General features: G+C 38.9%; 1 protein-coding gene and 1 pseudogene across 7 annotated transcripts in view; both read right to left on the bottom strand.

The window, feature by feature from the left end:
• The window catches only part of NTNG1 (netrin G1), a 371,518-nt gene that overhangs the window by 302,161 nt on the left and 47,408 nt on the right, over positions 1–21,949 (bottom strand). The window lies entirely within an intron of this gene.
• LOC138429423 (GTP-binding nuclear protein Ran-like) lies at positions 20,875–21,899 on the bottom strand (annotated as a pseudogene).

Below are 21,949 nucleotides of genomic sequence, written 5' to 3'. Positions count from 1 at the left end.
TAGTAGTATAGGTATCTTTGATAGGATACAAGGAGAGCAATACTTCATCCTTATGATCTTCTTCCCCAAAACATAGAACCCCAGTGTAATGATGAGAAGCACACCAAGCAAATCGTAATGGAGGGGCATTCTACAAAATACCTCACTGGTATTCTTCAAATCAGAAAAGGGAAAATATACCCATTTGAATGCAGAGTTCCAAAGAATACCAAGGAGAGATAAGAAAGCCTTCCTAAGTGATCAATGCAAAGAAACAGAGGAAAACAATAGAATGGGAAAGATGAGAGATCTCTTCAAGAAAATTAGAGATACCAAGGGAACATTTCACGCAAAGATGGGAACAATAAAGGACAGAAACGGTAGGGACCTAATAGGAAGATATTAAGAAGAGGTGGCAAGAATACACAGAAGAACTGTACAAAAAAGATCTTCACGACCCAGATAACCATGATGATGTGCTCACTCACCTAAAGCCAGACATCCTGGAATGCAAAGTCAAGTGGGCCTTAGGAAACATCACTGTGAACAAAGACAGTGGAGGTGATGGAATGCCAGTGGAGCTATTTCAAATCCTAAAAGATGATGCTGTGAAAGTGCTGCACTCAATATGTCAGCAAATTTGGAAAACTCAGCAGTGGCCACAGGACTGGAAAAGGTCAGTTTTCATTCCAATCCCAAAGAAAGGCAATGCCAAAGAATGTACAAACTCCACACAACTGCACTCATCTCACACCCTAGCAAAATAATGCTCAAAATTCTCCAAGCCCAAGCTTCAACAGTATGTGAATCATGAAATTCCAGATGTTCAAGTTGGATTTAGAAAAGGCAGAGGAACCAGAGATTAAATAGCCAACATCCATTGGATCATTGAAAAAGCAAGAGTTCCAGAAAAACATCTATTCTTGCTTTACTGACTACGTCAAAGCCTTTGACTGTGTGGATCACAACAAACTGTGGAAAATTCTTCAAGAAATGGGAATACCAGACCACCTGACCTGCCTTCTGAGAAATCTGAATGCAGGTCAAGAAGCAACAGTTAGAACTGGACATGGAACAACAGACTGGTTCCAAATCGGGAAAGGAGTACGTCAAGGTTGCATATTGTCACCCTGCTTATCTAACTTATATGCAGAGTACATCATGCGAAATGCCCAGCTGGGTGAAGCACAAGCTGGAATCAAGATTTCTGGGAGAAATACCAATAACCTTAGGTATGCAGATAACATCAACATTAGGGCAGAAAGCAAAAAGGAACTAAAGAGCCTCTTGACGAAAGTGAAAGAGGAGAGTGAAAAAGTTGGCTCAAAACTCAGCATTCAGAAAACTAAGATCATGGTATCTGGTCCCATCACTTCATGGCAGATAGATGGGGAAACAACGGAAACGGTGAGAGACTTTATTTTCTTGGACTCCAAAATCACTGAAGATGGTGACTGTGGCCATGAAATTAAAAGACGCTTCCTTGGAAGAAAAGCTATGACCAAACTAGACAGCATATTAAAAGCAGAGACATTACTTTGTCAGCAAAGGTCCATCTAGTCAAAGCTATGGTTTTTCCAGTAGTCATGTATAGATGTGAGAGTTGGACTAAAAAGAAAGCTGAGCGCTGAAGAATTGATGCTTTTGAACTGTGGTGCTGGAGAAGACTCCTGAGAGTCCCTTGGACTGCAAGGAGATCCAACCAGTCTATCCTAAAGGAGATCAGTCCTGAATATTCACTGGAAGGACTGATGCTGAAGCAGAAACTCCAATACTTTGGCCACTCGATGGGAAGAACTGACTGACTAGAAAAGACCCTGATGCTAGGAAAGACTGAAGGCGCAAGGAGAAGGGGATGACAGAGGATGAGATGGTTGGATGGCATCAATGACTCAATGAACATGAGTTTGAGCCAGCTCCGGGAGTTGGTAATGGACAGAGAAGCCTGGATTGCTTCAGTCCATGGGGCCACAAAGAGTTGGACATGACTGAGTGACTGAACTGAACTGATTCTTCAAACTGTCAAGGTCATCAAAAACAATAGAAGTCTGAGAAATAGAGCCAAGAGGAGGTTACAGAGACATGACAGCTAAATGTAATGTGGGATCCTGAATGGGATCCTGGAACTGGGAAAGGATGTTAGGTAAAAACAAAGAAAATTTGAGTAAAGTCTGAAATTTACTCAATAATTAAATCACCAATACTGCTTCACTAGCTCTGAAGAATTTAATCTAGAAAATTTAAGCTGTTAATAATAATGGAAACTGGATATGCATATACAGAAAGTATCATGTTTACAATTTGTCTGTAAATCTAAACCTAATCTAAAATAAGAAGTTCATTTTTTAAAAATGAAAAAAGAATATGATAAACAAAAGGAAAAATAAAAAAGGAAGAGAATGAAAGACAGACATGGTCATCCTCCCAAACAAGCAAAAATCTCTATGGTCAGAAATGAACAATACACTACAGTGCTGTGCTTTAGTTGCTCAGTCGTGTCCAGCTGCGACCCCATGGACTGTAGCCTGCAGAGTCCTCTGTCCATGGCATTTCCTCTGTCCTCTGTCCATGGGGATTGTCCAGGTAAGAAAACTGGAGTGGGCTGCCATGCTCTCCTCCAGGGGATCTTTCCAATCCAGGGATCAAACCCAGGTCTCCTGCATTGCAGGCAGATTCTTTATCATCTGAGCCACCAGGGAAGCCCAAGAATACAGGAGTGGGCAGCCTATCCCTTCTCCAGGGCATCTTCCCGACCCAGGAATCGAATCAGGGTCTCCTGCATTGAAGGCGGATTCTTAACCAGCTGAGCTACCAGGGAAGCCCATATACAACAGTAAATAGGGCTAAAAGTCTATTGCGCTTGAAGCCTGGAAAACAGAAAACATAACCAGGAAGTGAGCTTTCCTGATTATGGAACTAAAAGTGCCCACACAAAACAAGAAACTGTGGTCAAGCATGACTCCCCTCCAGTTTGAAAGGTGGCTCAGGAATAAAAGCTGGTGCCCATATGGAGTGGAAGACCTAACAAGTCATAGGAAGGCAGGAAAGCACAGAAGCCAGGACCTGGGCCAGGATGCTTTTGGCTCAGTGACTCCATCTGCCATGTACCCAGTATCACATGCAGACAGGAACCCAAAGGCTACTTCTGGACTGAAGGAATGGAGGGGTTTGGTGGAGCATCCCAGAAACAGTAGTCAGGCTGAGTAGGTACAGAGATTATGGGAAATGAGTAGGAGGCAAGAAAAGAGATTCAAGATAAGGCCATTGTTTCCTTTATCTATTGCTGTGTAACAAGGTATGTACTCTAAAACTTTGGCTTAATCCAGTTATTATTTTATTATATCTTATAAATGTGGAGGTCAGAAATTTGAGCAGACCTCAGCTGGATGATGATTCTGCTCCACATGAACCCGGTGTTGATTATGGTCATGTGATCATATTCAGACGGTGGCTAAGGTAGTCTAGAGGTTCAGAGACAGCTTTGTTCACAAGCCTGGTTCAACAGTAAGCACAGCTGGGAAGTTGGTATCAGCTGGTCCCCTCTCCCTCTCCATGTAGTCTCAGGGCCTTTCCACAAGGTCACTTATATAGTAGTTTGTCTTGTTTTTGGGGGACTCAGGGCTATAAAGGGGCTGTTCCAAGAGATAGGAAGAAGCCTGAAACTCATTCAGTATCACCACTTTGTGTCTTGGTCAAAATAGTTACAGATCCCACCAAACTAAAGAAGAGAGAGAGAGATCAACCAGAGAATGGAAGTAGTGTCAAGCAATTTGTGATCTTCTTTAACCTGCCATCGTCCTCAAGCCAAAATTCTAAAACATGTAGTGAAAATTCATGCCAAAATTTTCAACCAAAGAAATCAACAAATAGGAAAGAAACGTATTCCAAATGAAATGAAAGTAACAGGAGCATCTGATAACTTCAACATAAAAATGTTTAGTATTCTCAAAAAAAAAAAAAAGTTTAGGATTTTCAAAGAGATACTCCCCTTCAATGTTTAGGGAAGTAATAAAACTATATAAAAAACAAAATAAAACTATATAAAAAACACAAACAAGTAGCTAAGAAGAGTAAGTAGAACTCTTGAATATGAAAAACAGAAATATTAAATTTAAAATGAAGCTTATATAGTGGAAAAACTTTAGACTCTTGAAAGCCAATGATAAGAATTAGTGAACTAAAACACAGTATTGAGAAACTCACCCAAAAGCAATGCAGAAAGATAAAGTTATGAAAAAGCAGTTAAGAGACATAGATCAGTTGAGACTGTCAAGTATACTCCCAAAAAAAGAATTCAAAGCATAGAATAAGGGGAATAGGAAAACATTTCCAAAACTGAACAAACATACATATTCTTAGAAAAAATAGATATTCTCAGAAAAAAATTCCTAGGAAAAAAAAAAACTATTCTCAGAAAAAAACAGATATCCTTAGATTGAGTGTATATACTAAAGGCCAAGCTGAAAAACTAAAAATAAAATAAAACTGTACTTAAATAGAGCTTATTGAAGCTGCATGAATAATACATATATATGTACATATATATATGTTTTTGTGTGTGTGTGTGTGTATATATATATATATATATATATAAACTCTTCCAGAGAGAAAAATTACCTACCAAAAAAACTCCATAACCACTACTGATAAAATTTTAAATATAACTTCATTAGCAACAATAGATATATACTGTACCTAAATGATAGAAAATATCCTTTAAAAATGGTCAGAAAAATAACATGAAATTTCATCTCTAAGCACACTACTATTATAAAGCTATAGAGAAAAAAAGACATAGGGTAAGAGAAATCAGTACTCACGGACTCTTGTTGAAAGAATTATTAAGGAAAATACTTTAGTTAAAAAGTAATAATAAATGCAGAAAGATGGAAGGATGCAAATATAAAGAGAAAAGTGATCAAAAGAATTGGCAAACCTTCTTGTTAAGTTAAATTACTTGCAAAAACAGAGAAATACTATGTTCTGAAGAACAGAATTCAAATTTTAGACAACAGTAGCAAGAAAATGGGGAATGGAAGGTCAGAGGGTGAGACTGATATTTTTCTTTCAAAAATAGTGTATACATATTGAATGATTTTAAATTTGGGTTGAAACTTCTGTAATTAGGATGTTTTAAATACATCTCCATGTATTATTATCATAATGTATTATTATCATAAGGCATTATTATAAGTTAACAAAGCCAATCTCAAGATATTTTATGCTCTAAGATAAATTCTACTCATATGAAAAAGGGACAACCTTTTGAGACAGATAACAGACACTGTCACCTTAGACAGGGGCAGGAAAAGGTCATGAAAGAAAACCAATTTATTTTTGATAGGAGAATTCAAGTGTCTCTTCACATCAACAAGATATGTGAAGAAGCAAAGAACTACTTGAACAACGGAAAACCAGTGGTCTTATTTCTTTTAACTTTAAAAAGGTTTGAAAAGTTGCCTCATCAAAGAGTATTCAAAAGACAATGAAATAAAAGATCAAAGCGTGGGCCAAGAAGGGAGAATAATATGACCAAAACTCTCCCCTGGACGTTCAGTTCACTTCAATTCAGTCGCTCAGTCGTGTCCCACTCTTTGCGACCCCATGAATTGCAGCACGCCAGGCCTCCCTGTCCATCACCAACTCCCGGAGTTCACTCAGACTCATGTCCATCGAGTCAGTGACGCCATCCAGCCATCTCATCCTCTGTCGTCCCCTTCTCCTCCTGCCCCCAATCCCTCCCAGCATCAGAGTCTTTTCCAATGAGTCAACTCTTCGCATGAGGTGCCCAAAGTACTGGAGTTTCAGCTTTAGCATCATTTTCTCCAAAGAAATCCCAGGGCTGATTTCCTTCAGAATGGACTGGTTGGATCTCCTTGCAGTCCAAGGGACTCTCAACAGTCTTCTCCAGCACCACAGTTCAAAAGCATCAATTCTTCGGCACTCAGCCTTCTTCACAGTCCAACTCTCACATCCATACATGACCACCGGAAAAACCATAGCCTTGACTAGACGGACCTTTGTTGGCAAAGTAATGTCTCTGCTTTTTAATATGCTATCTAGGTTAGTCATAACTTTTCTTCCAAGGAGTAAGTGTCTTTTAATTGCATGGCTGCAGTTACCATCTGCTGAAAGTGATTTTGGAGCCCCAAAAAATAAAGTCTGACACTGTTTCCACTGTTTCCCCATCTACTTCGCATGAAGTGATGGGACCAGATGCCATGATCTTCGTTTTTTGAATGTTGAGCTTTAAGCCAACCTTTTCACTCTCCTCTTTCGCTTTCATCAAGAGGCTTTTTAGTTCCTCTTCACTTTCTGCCATAAGGGTGCTGTCAATCTGCATATCTGAGGTTATTGATATTTCTCCAGGCAATCTTGATTCCAGCTTGTGCTTCTTCCAGGCCAGCATTTCTCATGATGTACTCTGTATATAAATTAAATAAGCAGGGTGACAATATACAGCCTTGACGTACTCCTTTTCCTATTTGGAACTAGTCTGTTGTTCCATATCCAGTTTTAACTGTTGCTTTCTGACCTGCATATAGGTTTCTCAAGAGGCAGGTCAGGTGGTCTGGTATTCCCATCTCTCTCAGAATTTTCCACACTTTATTGTGATCCACACAGTCAAAGGCTTTGACATAGTCAATAAAGCAGAAATAGATGTTTTTCTGGAACTCTCTTGGTTTTTTGATGTTCCAGTGGATGTTTGCAATTTGATCTCTGGTTCCTCTGCCTTTTCTAAAACCAGCTTGAACATCAGGAAGTTCACGGTTCACGTATTGCTGAAGCCTGGCTTGCAGAATTTTGAGCATTACTTTACTGGCGTGTGAGATGAGTGAAATTGTGTGGTAATTTGAGCATTCTTTAGCATTGCCTTTCTTTGTGATTGGAATGAAAACTGACCTTTTCCAGTCCTGTGGCCACTGCTGAGTTTTCCAAATTTGTTGGCAAATTGAGTGCAGCACTTTCACAGCATCATCTTTCAGGATTTGAAACAGCTCAACTGGAATTCCATCACCTCCACTAGCTTTGTTCATAGTGATGCTTTCTAAGGCCCACTTGACTTCACATTCCAAGATGTCTGGCTCTAGATGAGTGATCACACTATCATGATTATCTTGGTCATGAAGATCTTTTGTATCGTTCTTGTGTGTATTCTTGCCACCTCTTCTTAATATCTTCTGCTTCTGTTAAGTCCATACAGTTTCTGTCCTTTATCAAGTCCATCTTTGCATGAAATGTTCCCTTGGTAGCTCCAATTTTCTTAAAGAGATCTCTAGTCTTTCCCATTCTATTGTTTTCCTCTATTTCTTTGCATTGATTGCTTAGGAAGGCTTTCTTATCTCTTGCTGTTCTTTGGAACTCTGCATTCAGATGCTTATATCTTTCCTTTTCTCCTTTGCTTTTCGCTTCTCTTCTTTTCACAGCTATTTGTAAGGCCTCCTCAGACAGGCATTTTGCTTTTTTGCATTTCTTTTCCATGGGGATGGTCTTGATCCCTGTCTCCTGTACAATGTCACAAACCTCAGCCCATAGTTCATCAGGCACTCTATCTATCAGATCTAGGCCCTTAAATCTATTTCTCACTTCACTGTATAATCATAAGGGATTTGATTTAGATCATACCTGAATGGTCTAGTGGTTTTCCCTACTTTCTTCAATTTCAGTCTGAATTTGGCAATACAGAGTTTGAGCCACAGTCAGCTCCTGGTGTTGTTTTTGCTGACTGTATAGAGCTTCTCCATCTTTGGCTGCAAAGAATATAATCAATCTGATTTCGGTGTTGACCATCTGGTGGTGTCCATGTGTAGAGTCTTCTCTTGTGTTGTTGGAAGAGGGTGTTTGCTATGACCAGTACATTTTCTTGGCAAAACTCTATTAGTCTTTGCCCTGCTTCATTCCACATTCCAAGGCCAAATTTGCCTGTTACTCCAGGTGTTTCTTGACTTCCTACTTTTGCATTCCAGTCCCCTACAATGAAAAGGACATCTTTTTTTGGGTGTTAGTTCTAAAAGATCTTGTAGGTCTTCATAGAACTGTTCAACTTCAGCTTCTTCAGTGTTACTGGTTGGGGCATAGACTTGGATTTGCCTTGGAGACGAACAGAGATCATTCTGTCATTTTTGAGATTCCATCCAAGAACTGCATTTCAGACTCTTTTGTTGACCATGATGGCTACTCCATTTCTTCTAAGGGATTTGTGCCCACAGTAGTACATATAATGGTCATCTGATTTAAATTCACCCATTTCAGTCCATTTTAGTTGGCTGATTCCTAGAATGTCGACGTTCACTCTTGCCATCTCCTGTTTGACCACTTCCAATTTGCCTTGATTCATGGACCTGACATTCCAGGTTCCTATGCAATATTGCTCTTTACAGCATCAGACCTTGCTTCTATCACCAGTCACATCCACAACTGGGTATTGTTTTTGCTTTGGACGTACCTTCTCCTAGTGTACTGATAGGAATCCATGAACATAACCTCATGAAAATATTCTCAGAAAGAAACCAAAGACCAGAGTAAGATAATGTATTGTTCTAAATTTAACCATATAGCATATGATTAGCTGACACGCTACCAAGAAGTACCAGATTTCAAACTATGTTATTTTTAAAACTGGGGTTGCTAACATTATGTTTGTCACTCTTGCATTTACCTAGCACACAGTGGATTCTCAAAAAAAATGTTTATGAACGAATTAAAGTATAAAAGTATGAGTTAGTTAACAAAGAAGCCTATCCTATCACCTCTAGGAGATGAGAGTGAATAAAAGGAATGATTACGAAAACAGTGTCTGGGAATCTGATATGGTTACTCAAGCGTATATCTGACTAAAGAAGGAATGGCTCCTATCACTTGTCATTCCAACAGGCGGGTGAAAAACCCCATGATTCCAGCAAGGTCAAACAGAAGGTGGTCCTGAAAGACTCTGGATTAAAGTACCATCATTTCACAGAGACCAAACAAACAAATCCTGGTTCAGAAGGCTACTGATGGATAAAATGGATTATTGTAAAGATACTGAGTAAGCAGAAAGGATTTATTTCAAAAAGTGATAATAATGGACTTTGTGATACTCCACGGTGGCATCTACTGAAACAGTCACTTCATTCTATGGGGGCTGGAGTTGGGACTCTGAATTAATTATGGTAATTTTGAAGTATCTGTGCAAGAGGAGGACTGTGTGTATGAATAATTAAGTGTCTCTTAGTAACATTGTCTAAGGAATAAATCAGTTTAAAATTGGAAATCTGTGTCCTCTGGTAATTTGTTCTGAGCCTTCTTTCCTTCAAGATCTCTTTTCAAAATTAACACACCTAGAAGACATTCATTAAACGTTTGTTGAATGGATAAATTTAGATGTCACACTCATATAATATATTTGGCATTACTATAAAGTAGTATCCAATGCATATTTTTCATAAAAAGTTGTTTTGCAATGATGATAGGACTGCAATGAAACTGAATTCTTAGGTAGAAGTTATAAATACAGTGAATTAGGGCTACACTTCACATATTCAAAAGTATTGCCTTTGGGAAAAAAAAATGGTATAAACACAATATGCATAATATATGCCATACTACAAAATTAGGGACAGTTCAAAAAAGAAACAATAAAACTGGTGAAGAGGACAAAGTCCTACTACATGAGAATATAATAGCTTTCATATAAAAGGCTAGGGACATAACTGAAGGTAACAAAATTATATAGAGAGAGTAAATATAGTATTATTTTTTAAAAATCTTGAATTCTAAAATGAAAGTAAACCCTTTGAATCTTGAAAGAGTTTATATAACACCACATCAAGAGCATTGTTCAACTTTCAAAGTGGGAAATTGTTTCTGTAACTTTTCCACTAAGTAATATTGATAGAAATATCAGCTCTTTTCAGAAGGATTTAATAATAAACTCATACATAGGAGATGCATAGGAAGCATACAATATTTTGTATCACATTCCTAGTATCTTTATGTTAAAACTAGTTGTTCCTAGAATACAGCCCATTACTCCATTAACAGGGAGAGAATAAAGATTAAACACACCATGAGCCAGCTTAATGGTGGATTTGGAAAGCCTGAGTGTGATATCATGTCAAACAATTTCAGAGCTGAATGCCCCAGGAGAACAAAGAACAAGGATCTCATTTTGCATAATGAGAAAACTGAGGCCCAAAGAGATTAAGTATCTTGCCTGAGGTCATGCAAATTACAAAAGGCAGGGACAGACCTGCTAGAATTAGATTCTCTGAGTTCCCAGTTCTAAATTCTTTCTATTATATGTGGCTCTCTCTAATGAACAGAAAGAGTGAAAAAGAAAAAAAAGCCAACAAGTAATGGACTTGAAGGCAAATGTTATTTCTATCCATTAAATATAAGCATTAAAATCTTTGATTTCAAGTGATATAATTTTATTTAAACTCTGTATAATCAAACTAAAGCTTCCCTGGTGGCTCAGATGGTAAAGAATCTGCCTGCAATGCAAGAGATCTGGGTTCGATTCCTGGGTTGGGAAGATCCCCTGGAGAAGGGAATGGCTACCCACTCTAGTATTCTGGCCTGGAGAATTCCACGGACAGAAGAGTCTGGCAGGCTACAGCCCATGGAGTTGCAAAGAGTCAGACACGATGGAGTGACTTCCACTTTCATAATCAGACTAGAGTCTGGAAATCAGGAACATAATTTTAACTTCCTATTACAGAAAATTTTAAGCATATACAAAAGCAGACAATGGTATAATGAAACCTCCTTGCACCTATCAACCACCTTCAACAATTATCTCACGGCCAATCTTGTTTTTTCTCTTCTCTACTTAATCTTGCCTCTTCTGACAGTACAATTTTGAAACTAATCCAAGAGTACATTCACAGGCATATCAGCACATGTATCTAAATTTAACTACAATACCATTATCACACTTAAAGAATTATTAATGATTTTTAACATCACTTTAAGGCCAATGTTCAAATTTCCAATCGTTCCACAGATGTCATTTTTAGAATTTATTTGAATTAAGAATAATTTAAATTTTACTAGTTTATTAAAAACAAAGAATGACCAAATAAGCTGCAGTGATGAAAGTTACACTATAATCTACCTTTGATACCAACAGTGTATCACCATAGTGTGAAGAATGGGAAGAAATGTGTTTTATTTATAAGGGTCTGGGAATAAGATCATTATTTTTAAATAATCACATTTTAATGTGACCCAATGTAATGCATAAAAATATTTTAATAGATATGATTTTATGATTAAAAATGCAGTGGCCAACTTGAAGGCAATGTTACACACTATGGTGCATCAAATTATCAATTATATCCATACCTCCTGGGTATAATTGAGGATCCTCGGCAAGGCGCCACACAGAGGAAATGAAACAGATCACACCCTGTCACTGCATACAAGCATATTATAAGAAGTCACAGAAGGAATTAGATAGGAAACACTGCAGGAGAAACTCTGTAGGAGAAAACCCTCAGTTCAGTTCAGTTCAGTCACTCAGTCGTGTCCCACTCTTTGCGACCCCATGAATCGCAGCATGCCAGGCCTCCCTGTCCATCAGCAACTCCCAGAGTTCACTCAGACTCATGTCCATCAAGTCAGTGATTCCATCCAGCCATCTCATCCTCTGTTGTCCCCTTCTCCTCCTGCCTCCAGTCCCTCCCAGCATCAGAGTCTTTTCCAATGAGTCAACTCTTTGCATGAGGTGGCCAAAGTACTGGAGCTTCAGCTTTAGCATCATTCCTTCCAAAGAAATCCCAGGGCTGATCTCCTTCAGAATGGACTGCTTGGATCTCCTTGCAGTCCAAGGGACTCTCAAGAGTCTTCTCCAACACCACAGTTCAAAAGCATCAATTCTTCAGCACTCAGCCTTCTTCAAGTCCAACTCTCACATCCATACATGACCACTGGAAAAACCATAGCCTTGACTAGATGGACCTTAGTCGGCAAAGTAATGTCTCTGCTTTTGAATATGCTATCTAGGTTGGTCATAACTTTTCTTCCAAGGAGTAAGCGTCTTTTAATTTCATGGCTGCAGTCACCATCTGCACTGATTTTGGAGCCCCAAAATATAGAGTCTGACACTGTTTCCACTGTTTCCCCATCTATTTCCCATGAAGTCATGGGACCAGATGCCATGATCTTCGTTTTCTGAATATTGAGCTTTAAGCCAACCTTTTCACTTTCCTCTTTCACTTTCATCAAGAGGCTTTTTAGTTCCTCTTCACTTTCTGCCATAAGGGTGGTGTCATCTGCATATCTGAGGTTATTGATATTTCTCCAGGCAATCTTGATTCCAGCTTGTGCTTCCTCCAGCCCAGCATTTCTCATGATGTACTCTGTATATAAGTTAAATAAGCAGGGTGACAATATACAGCCTTGACAAACTCCTTTTCTATTTGGAACCAGTCTGTTGTTCCATGTCCAGTTCTAACTGTTACTTCCTGACCTGCATACAGATTTCTCAAGAGGCAGGTCAGGTGGTCTGGTATTCCCATCTCTCTCAGATTTTTCCACAGTTTATTGTGATCCACACAGTCAAAGGCTTTGACATAGTCAATAAAGCAGAAATAGATGTTTTTCTGGAACTCTCTTGCTTTTTCGATGATCCAGCGGATGTTGGCAATTCGATCTCTGGTTTCTCTGCCTTTTCTAAAACCAGCTTTGACATCAGGAAGTTCACGGTTCATGTATTGCTGAAGCCTGGCTTGGAGAATTTTGAGCATTACTTTACTAGCATGTGAGGTGAGTGCAATTGTGTAGTAGTTTGAGCATTCTTTGGCATTGCCTTTCTTTGGGATTGGAATGAAAACTGACCTTTTCCAGTCCTGTGGCCACTGCTGAGTTTTCCAAATTTGCTGGCATATTGAGTGTAGCACTTTCACAGCATCGTCTTTCAGGATTTGAAACAGCTCAACTGGAATTCCATCACCTCCACTAGCTTTGTTCGTAGTGATGCTTTCTAAGGCCCACTTGACTTCACATTCCAGGATGTCTGGCTCTAGGTGAATGATCACACCATCGTGATTATACGGGTCATGAAGATCTTTTTTTGTACAGTTCTGTGTATTCTTGCCACCTCTTCTGAATATCTTCTGCTTCTGTTAGGTCCATACCATTTCTGTCCTTTATTGAGCCCATCTTTGCATGAAATGTTCCCTTGACTGAGACTGAAGTCAGAGGGTTGAAATTCCAGCCCGGGCTCAGGCAAAGCTGTTGAACTCTCTGGGGGTCAGGCCCCTTATCAGTATAAAAAGGAGTAGCTAGGATGGCCTCTTAAGTTTTTCCATATCAAATAGCAGATGATTTTCAAATACTGTCTACCCATCCTTCCCTAGAGAAGGGGAAGGCAACCTACTCCAGTATTCTTGTCTGGAGAATCCCACGGACAGAAGAGCATGGCGGGCTACAGTCCATAGGGGTGCAAAGAGTTGGACATGACTGAAGCAACTTAGCCCACACCCATTCTTACGTATTATGCTGAACTTCAAAGGTGCCATCATATTTTTAAATTGAGTTTCGAAAATCACTTCATCTATCCACATAGTTTCTGAAGAACAAAATCCAAGAATGACCACTATTGTGATTTCTCATTAGACTGTTTAGTGGTGGGGCTCTGTGAGTACGTAATTTGCTAAGGCAGAGGGTAGCATTTGGGAGTAGCATTAAGCTAGCAGAGACCTACTTGGTTTCAGCATAGCTGACCACTGTAGCTAAGGGCTGCAGAAGGAATCCCACATTTTCTGTATCATATATATGGGCACCACACAGATAAACTAGCACTTCTGTAGGTTTGCCATACTTAACAAATGCTAATACAGCATGCCCAGTTAAAAACTGAGCTTCAGATCAACAATGAAAATTTTCATACTAAAATTATATGTGTAAAATGTTTACAGAAAAACATTCATTGTTTTCATGGAATTCAAACTTAACTGCTTTGTATTTTATCTGGTGACACTAGCTGCCTGACACATGCACACAGGAGTATTTATCTTCATGTTACATATGAAGAAACTGAGGCTTAAACTATCCATTAATACAGAAAAAAATAACGGTTGCAGTGAAATTCAAATCCAAATCTGCACCACTCTAAAGCACATGTTTCACTAAACTTTCATTTTCCCTAAGCACATATGGAAAACAGTGTAAATTTTCTTTGAATTTGTAGATAAACTATACAAATTTGAATATAAGTAGACCACAGCTTGCATAAGGACTATGTCTCAAAGTTTGTAAGGTAGCTATTTAGAATCTGGAAAGCATTTTTTCCTCACAGTAGCTCTGACAAATGGTTATTAGTTTCCAGGTCAAACCATAAAAGTCTGTGTAACCTGTATTCCAGTTGAATCATCATATATTTAATTAAAAATACAATAGAAACTTTATGTTGTCATTGATAATCATTATGAAAGTAATAGGAAATATATTCTTATTTATTTTTTAATAGTGTTATAGGAAGTAAAGCAAATTGTATTGAGACTGAGGAGAGGATAATGGAAATATTAGAGACTTGACAGAGTCTTCTAGAAATTTTAAAACATGTTACAGAGTGATGCTATTGGTAGACTATTAAACATTTTAGATTTTCTTTTCTTGGCTACAGATGTTGGCTTGCATACATGGACTTTGTATAACTGGGGCTGTCTCATGATTCACAAATGAAAAGACATGAGGAAAAGGAAGAGAAAACAAGAAAGCATACAAGTATTGACTTATGTGCCTGAGTTAACTGGGAAGAGTTTTAGGAGAAATTGGGGAAACTGACGTGTATTTATTTTTCTGTAAGGAGACTCTGATTTAAGATAACAGTCTCCCCTTGTCTGTGGTTTTGTTTTCCAGTTTAGTTAACCATGGTCTGAAAATAATAATGAAAAATTCCAGAAATAAACAACTTATAAATTTTAAACTGCATGCTATTCTGAGCAGTCTGATGAAATCTCTTCCTCTTCCACTCCTTCCCATCTGGGATCCATAACCACTGACATCTGCTCCTGACAGCCAGCCATGGACATCATAATGGCTGGATGATCAAGGGTTACTTGAAGCAGATAGTCCTCTTTCTGACACATTGTCAGTGGCAGTCTAATGCTATGTCACAATGCCTACATCATTCACCCCACTTCATCTCATGACGGAGGCATTTTACCATCTCACATCATCACACAAAGGGTGAGTACAGTTCAATAAGATATTTTGAGAGCAAAATAGAGCACATTTACACAACTTTTATGATAGTATATTGTTATAATTTTTCTATTATTATTGTTCTTTGTTATTACACCTAATTTATAAATTAAACTTTATCACAGGTATGTATGTATCAGAAAAAACAATATATGTGAGGGTTTGGTACTACCTCTGGTTTCAGGCTTCCACTGGGCATCTTGGAAAGTATCCTCCTTAGGTATGTGTGGTTTACTATAATTAATTAAGGAATGCTGAAAATAGGGGGAAAGATTTCAAGTGAGAGAATTCCTTGCACTGGCGGCCACTTCACATAATCATCAAAGAATGCTTGGTTACTGCCTTGGAGAAGTTCAGTGTACAGTAGTGTACCAAACCATCAGCTGTGGGTAGAGGTACAGAGTAAGGGGACTAACCGTCTCTGAGCTATGACTTCCAGGCTGAGTTCTGAAGAATGACAGGAGTTGGTTAACACGACAGGAGTTCTGGGTAGAGGAAGAAGTGTGTGCAAAAGCACAAATAACGTAATGCATGATCCACTGACCACTTCAAGCAGTTTGGTACAGCTGGAAGTGATGTGTACGGAAATAAATGTGTGCTTAGGGCTTCCCGTGCGGCTCAGTTGGTAAAGAATCCGCCTGCAATGCGGGCGTGATCCAGGTCTGCTGCAGCCAGAGCCCCTGACCCCATGTTAGGCCACTGTTGACCCATGCCTCCACAGGAGACAAACACTCAAAGGCAGGTCTGGCTCAGGTTCTCTGGGGTCTCTGGGTCCTGGTGCACACAAGGTTTTGTCTGAGCCCTCTAAGCATCTCTGGCAGGTATGGAGTTTGATTCTAAATGCAATTTCACCCCTCCTATTGTCTCCTTGGGGCTTCTCCTTTCCCTTGGATGTGGGATATCTTTGTGTGGTGGGTTCCAACATTCTCCTGTCGACGGCTGTTCAGTAGTGAGTTGCAATTTTGGAATTCTCGTAGGAGGAGATGAGCACAATTAGACACCCCAAAATATGACTGGATATCAATGCCTATTCTGTCACAGGAAGCCCCTCAAATGTAATGGAATTAATACTCTTAAAAATGTCATTGATTTATATGCTACTAACCAAAATGAGATTACCAAGAAGGACTATTTTAAATTTAAATAAATGCTGCCTTAGATGGAATAACTTACTCTTGATCCTCACATTTGTAATCAATAGGGAACTCTTTGGCTGCATCTGATTTTTCACATTTTTTAGCTAAGTCAGGAATCCTAATGCAGAAATCTAGCCTGTTATGTGGATTCGTGAACTGTCCAGAGGGTTCTGGGTCCATTAACCCTTGGATAGATTACCATGAGACACAAATATAATGTTTTTGTCTCCAACTGAGACAGTCTTGCTCCAATATTATTCATGTGATTTTAAGAAAAACAGTTGCTGTTTTCTTTAGACTCACACCTGGAAATTAACAAAGAGAAAAGCATTTCTCATGATATTTACTCAAAATTCTAAATCAAAATTAATTACACATGCACTTTTAAAACTCTAGATCCTGGAGCTGGCAAGGAGAGTAGAATTTATTCATTCAAAACCCCTGAGTGAATGTGCATAATAGGAGATATTACTTATGCAAAGTGTGAAGGGACCGAAAGATATGGGACTGAAGTGTGTAGACTTGTCAGTTAAATAAGAGGCGTATTATATGCTGTCCATGACTGAGACACCTAAGCATCTCAGCATCTTCTCTTACCATGCTGTAGTCAGCCAACATGATGCCAAGACTTTCATACCTAATGTGATAAATACAGACCCACCAAATGCAACACATTCATTCACAACTATTGCTACATTCTAACCAGCATGAGACTGCTGATCAAAAAATTCACGCAGTATTTTTATAATTAACTGTCAAATAAAATGTTGGCAGCAATGTTGAGTGGCATATAGTGATTTAAAAACGAATGCCTATGTCACTCCATATTACATACAGAGGTAAATAATTGGACCAATCATAAATCAGTCTTCTGTACAATCATTTAGCATAAAACTCCAACAAATATTTTCAAGGAAATTTCTCTCCCTAGCCAAAGCTGCAACTGAACATTTTTACACCTAACGTGAAATATTAATGGCTCCCCTCCCCCTTCTCCTTTCTATTCACTCCTTCCTACTCCAACCCCAGCTATCCTTTTCCTGTAAAGGATAAAACAAAGTCATCCTGTCCTTGCTTCTGAATCATACATGTCCTTGCCAACACCTGAGGCAGTGAAAAAAAGATGAAGAAATGACAGTATCTGGTCTCAGCGTTTCTCACTACATTGTTGTGGAGATATTCAGTATTTCAGATGCTATGTTAACTCTTCATTGCCCTTCTGCAGCTCTAACAGGAACTATGCTCTGAACCCTCACCAATGTGTTTGATCTTTTCAGAACTAAAACCACAAGAGCTTATAGAGAGAACATCCCCTGTCCCCTTGAAAACCAGTGACTGAAAGTGAGCAATTCTGTTCTTTACATCAATCATTCATTCGTTCATCCAGAATGACTGCTATGCTCGAACTTAATTTTCAGGAATCTTGTGAGTCAGTTGTTAAATTCTTTGCAGCTTGAAATAAGTTCTGAGGTGAGAGTATGGAAATTCAAAAAAGCTACAATCAGTCCCCAACCCCACCCCAAACTGGTGGTTAAATATTTATCAAAATGCCACTACATTTATTCATAAAATACTAATTATTTACCATGTGCCATGTACTTTGTGGGTGGTAAGACAGAGCTATGAATAACAAAAATTACTTAATACTAGTTGGAAAGATAAGCAATAAATAAATATATACATATATATGTGTGTGTATATATATATATATATATTTTAAACTACAGAGAGTGATCAATAAAATGAAGAAAAGAAATAAGTGTTATGACTAAGAATAAAGTACAGAATGAGGTTTCCTGTAGAGGCAGCAGGGTCTAGTGGTTGAAAGGGCTGTATCTGCAGTAAGACAATCTTGAAGTATAATTCTGAACTCTAGTACATGGTATGTATTATACAGCACAAGGTAGTACGACTGGGAGCATCATATAATTACCTATAAAATTAGAATGATAATAGAACCTCTTTCACTGGAGATTTTTAAAAATAATCCAGATACAATGATTAGCTCTAAGGTCTGAAAAATGTTTTAAGCTAACTCAAAAGAATATTAGCTATAATCATTATTATCATTATTATTAAAGTTTTAAAGCATTTAATATGAAACATAGAATATGTCAAATGTGAGCCCAATGAACCAAAGAAAGAGATTTCCAGGCAGAAGAAAGTATAAGTGCAAAGTCTTTAAGATGCAAATATGATTGGGTTGACCCAAGAGCTATCAAAGGCCTGAGTGACTAGAGACAAGTACATGAAGAAAAAGGTGGCATGCCTTTTCATCGAGACAGCTGGAAAGACAGATTTTGCAAGGCCTCTTCAGCTTTTGGGAGTCATCTACATTGTATTGTACATGCAATTGTACGGATGTGTGGTAGTCGCTCAGTCGTGTCCCACTCTTTGCAACTCCATGGACTACAGCTCATCAGGCTCCTCTGTCCATGGAATTCTCCAGGCAAGAATGCTGGAGTGGGCTGCTATTCCCTTCTCCAGGGGATCTTCCCAAGCCAGGGATTGAATTCTGGTCTCCTGCATTATAGTCAGATTCTTTACCATCTGAGCCACCAGGGAAGCCCATACAAGCAATTGGAAGCCTCCAAAGAGATTTAAACAGAGTGATATGAGCAAATTTATAGTTTTAATACCTCTTTTCTTGCAGCGTGGTGGTAAATAGGTTAGAAGAGGCGAAAGTGGGTACAGAAAGATCGGATAAGAGTTTAATGCAATAATTCAGATGAGAAATTATTTGCATGAGTGGGTGGTAAAGAAAGTAAGGGAACAGATGTGAGATATATTTTGGAGGCAGAATCAATAGAATTTGGTCACGAACTGGATAAGGGTGTGGCAGACTGCATTTTTCAAGGATGAACACAAAAATATTTTATAGCACAAATTCTTCTACACTGTGACCCTGAAAGTCCTCCATCAATAAGTAGAATCTAACTTTGCTCCTGTTAAACCAGGGCCTGATTGTGACTGCTGCAACCAAACGAAGCACAGTGCAAACGATCCTACTTAGCCTTCCAAGGCTAAGTTATAGAGACAGTGCAGTTTCCAACTTCTACTGGGTTAAACAGTGTCCCACGAAACGTCAGAAAGTGGCCTTGTTTAGAAATAGGGGCTCTGTAGCTGCAATTAGTCAAATTAAGGACATGGTAGATCGGAGTGGACCCTAATTTCAGTATAACTCACGTCCTTATAAAAAGAGCAGAGGACATACAGATACAGAGGAAAGTAGGCCATGTGAAAACAGAGGCAGAAATTAGAGGGATGCAGCTGAAAGACAGGGAATGTGAAAGACTGTTGACAACCTCCAGAAGCCTTCCTAGAGCCTTCGGAAGCAGTATGGCCGTGCCAACACCTTTATTTCAGACTTCCAGGCTCCAGAACTGTGAGATAATGAATTTCTGTTTTCAGCCACCCAGTTTGGGCATATTGTTACAGCAGCAACAGGAAACAAATACACACTTTGTATGCTATGACACTTGAATCGTCCGAGCTTCAATGTAGTAAATTCAGCTACTCTGAGCCCATCACACAATGAGAAAGCCCAGGCCACACAGAGAGGCCACATGAAGGTACTTCACCAAACATCTAAGCTGAGGTTGGACTACTGATAGTCAGCATCAACTGCCAGACACACAAATGAAGACGTCTTGAGATAATTCTGGCTCCAGCTATCAAATTAACCCCCCTAGCTGCTGAGTTCTACCAACTCAGATCCTAGAAGTTTTAGAACAGAAACAAGCCATCTTTATCATACTTTGTCTAAATCCCTGATCCACAGAATCTGCACACATAATAAAAAGATAATTTGTGCTACTAAATCATGAGGCGGTTGCTTATGCAAAAATAGCAAGTAAAATAGAAATATAGTACCAGAATGGAGTTCAGACATATCAAAAGCCTAAAACACGTGGCACTGGCTTTGGAATTGGACTGTGGGAAAAAGCTCGAAGGACCTTAAAAAGACAGGTGATGAAGGTAAGTGAAACCCAGTAAATCCAGTGAAGACAGTCAGTGAAAGCTAGAAAGGCCTTTAAGGAGACTTCAGTGAAAGCTTGGATGGAAAGGAAGAAACTGTTATTGGAAGCTAAGAAAAAAGAGAGAAAAAACTGGCCTTTGCTATACAGTGGCAGAAAGCTTGGCAACCCTATAGCTGCATTTACATAGAAAATAAAAAATATGCTTAATAAACTGGCAGATTTGGCTAAGGACATTTCTTAGAATACTAAAAGTGCTAATCTGTTTCTTTTAGCCATGTGTAAGAGAGGTAGATATAAAGAAAAAGGAACCATTTAGCTTTTAAGTAAACTTGAACAGAAATATAAAAGGTCTTTCTGGGCTTTTTAAAAAAATTGTTCATTCAGTATTTCTCCACAGAAGATCTCAAAGTGAGATAGGGCTTCAATGCAAAGATCAAATCCTAGCTTGTTAGGAAAATGTCTCCAATATTAGAATGAAGAAAAGACAGCGACTGTAAAATCTTTCATTAAAACTTCAGAAAGATTTAAGATGGTACCTCATAAACCTTTCAAATACAAACAAGGCCTTCTGGATTTAAGGGCATGCCTTTTTATTTATTTGTTTTTTAATTTGAAATACAACTTTATTCTGATTCTAAACGAAAAGGAATGGGAATGACAGTAACAAACAAGATTCCACCTCTCAATATTGTCATGTGACTATAGCAGTCTTATATTTGAAACTCAAGGAGGAAACAACTGTGTTCCAAAACACCTAAATATGCAGGTCCAAAAAATGAAGGTATTTTTTTTTAAACTGCCGCATTCACTCCAAAGCCCATCCATCTCCTTCAGCATCCAAAGATTAAGCACATGTTCTGCTTAGCTATATAATAAAGTGGCAAACACGCTGCACCACTGACATCACAGGACAGTTGCCTATAAAACTAGACTTCTGACGCTGGGCCCCAGCTTCACTTTCTCACAGGTCATCATCTTCATCCAGGAGAGCAGTTGTCTGAGCAACCTCTAAATCGTGCTGGTACTGTGCTGCCAAGGCTGGGTCCATGACCACCTCTGGCCGGGCAAGAGCAGGCATGGCGACAAACTCCAAGTTAGGGTCTCCAATCAGTTTTCTAGCAAGCCAGAGGAAGGGCTTTTCAAAGTTGCAGTTACTTTTGGCAGAAATGTCATACTACTAAAGATTCTTCTTTCAGTGGAAGACAATTGACTTTGCCTTAACCTTTCTGTCCTTAATATCCACTTTGTTGCCACACAACACAATTGGGATGTTCTCACACACTCGTACCAGATCTCTATGCCAGTTAGGCACATTCTTGTAAGTAACTCTTGATGTTACGTCAAACATTATAATGGCACACTGAGCTTGTATATAATAACCATCTCTCAGTCCACCAAATTTCTCCTGATCAGCTGTATCCCATACATTGAACTTAATAGGTCCTCTGTTGGTATGGAACCCAAGAGGATGGACCTCAAGACCCAAGGTAGCTACATACTTCTTCTCAAATTCACCAGTCAGATGATGCTTCACGAAAGTTGTTTTTCCAGTACCACCATCACCAATCAAAACAAGTTTGAACTGAACTTGGGGTTCTCCTTGGGCAGCCATCGCGATGTTACGCAGCTCGCGTCCCGGCGCCCTCATGGCCTCCGCGGCAG

Source organism: Ovis canadensis, chromosome 1, assembly GCF_042477335.2.
Source record: "Ovis canadensis isolate MfBH-ARS-UI-01 breed Bighorn chromosome 1, ARS-UI_OviCan_v2, whole genome shotgun sequence".
NCBI lineage: Eukaryota > Metazoa > Chordata > Mammalia > Artiodactyla > Bovidae > Ovis > Ovis canadensis.
The sequence above is the reverse complement of the archived record's forward strand: the minus strand, read 5'-3'. Positions and strand labels throughout refer to the sequence as shown.